We start from the raw sequence: 1,255 nt of genomic DNA, 5'->3' as shown, positions 1-1,255 counted from the left end.
CGCTCGGTGGTTGCGCGCCTGCTGCAACGTGCTGCTTGCCCGACCTAACCGTTATCCGGTTAACGAGCTACCACCGCTACGTCGTACTACACCGGCCGCACGGTATACCCATTGCGCATGCACGAAATGTAAACGTGGGAACCGGAATTGGTGAGGCCAGGGACGACCTGGCGTCGAGGTACGGCGCATCCTCCGAGTGAGAAAGGACGAGAGGCGACGGGAGACGGCCGCTTGCCGCTTCTTGCCCATATAACGATCGGACGGGATGACACGTCGAGGTTCAACCCCCTCGCGCGCCTCCTCCGCGAGCTGTTTCTCGTTTGGAGGATCGTTTTGTGGAATTGTCGGGAAGGTTTGATGGTTTTTTTTTTTTTTTTTTTTTTTTTAAGATGCGTCGTAAGTTTGGCGGATGTAATTTTGATTTCGTGGGCGGGTTAATATTTAAGGCTTTTATCCGTGGAAGTCGGTTTCCCATGATCTCTGATAAATTCGTTACCATATCTCTTGTAGTAAGTACGCTCTTATGCGCGACTATTTGCATGAATCCTAAAGTGCAGTTATCATGCATGCATGGAGCGTAAACGTGGGAACTGTAGGTTCTAGCCGGTAATTTAAGCATAAAGTTCTCGAATACGGAGGAATTGTATTTTCGAACCAAGTATCAATTTTCTATGAGTTATAGGTTAAGGGAAATCGAAGTGAAACGTTAAAATATGATTTTACCTTAAATTTTTATATACATATGACATTTATTTTAACGAAAATGTTTCTCCTCTCTGTTCCAGGTGAGTCTCTCAACAACACCTTAATTCTCGAATTTAATCTCGCAGGAAGTGGTAAGTGTCTCGCAGGAATAAATGTTTTACGAAAATTATATCTAAAAGAACGAGAAAAAGAAAAATCACACGAGAAGATAAAATTTTAAAAATAAATATACGTTACGTACATACGTAGGTATATATATTCGATTAAAATCGTAAGAAAGTTGCTCCTCGATCTCTCTGATATCAGAAAAAAATCCGATGTTGGTCACGTACACGTACGTAAACGAGCAATGTCCCCGAAAAATTTAAGGCTACGTCCCTTCCTTAGATCGTGATAACGCGTCTCGCGAGCCAACGCGTGTATAAATGCTGTAAGGATTTGCAGGTGCATCGCTTGCATTTTCTGCCTACGGAACCTGGCGGGAACAGATATCTCAATTTGTCTCGTCTCTTTACTATCTTCGCGGCGAGACAAGTTTATCTCCTTGTAA

At 43.5% G+C, this 1,255-nt stretch overlaps 1 protein-coding gene across 4 annotated transcripts in view; it reads left to right on the top strand.

Moving 5' to 3' along the window:
- The window catches only part of LOC102671059 (Krueppel-like factor 6), a 236,668-nt gene that overhangs the window by 150,005 nt on the left and 85,408 nt on the right, over positions 1 to 1,255 (top strand). The gene's annotated exons all lie outside the window — the stretch shown is intronic.

Source organism: Apis dorsata, unplaced genomic scaffold, assembly GCF_000469605.1.
Source record: "Apis dorsata unplaced genomic scaffold, Apis dorsata 1.3 scaffold_149, whole genome shotgun sequence".
Taxonomy (NCBI): domain Eukaryota; kingdom Metazoa; phylum Arthropoda; class Insecta; order Hymenoptera; family Apidae; genus Apis; species Apis dorsata.
Note: the sequence above shows the minus strand (reverse complement) of the source record. Positions and strands in the feature narration are given on the sequence as shown.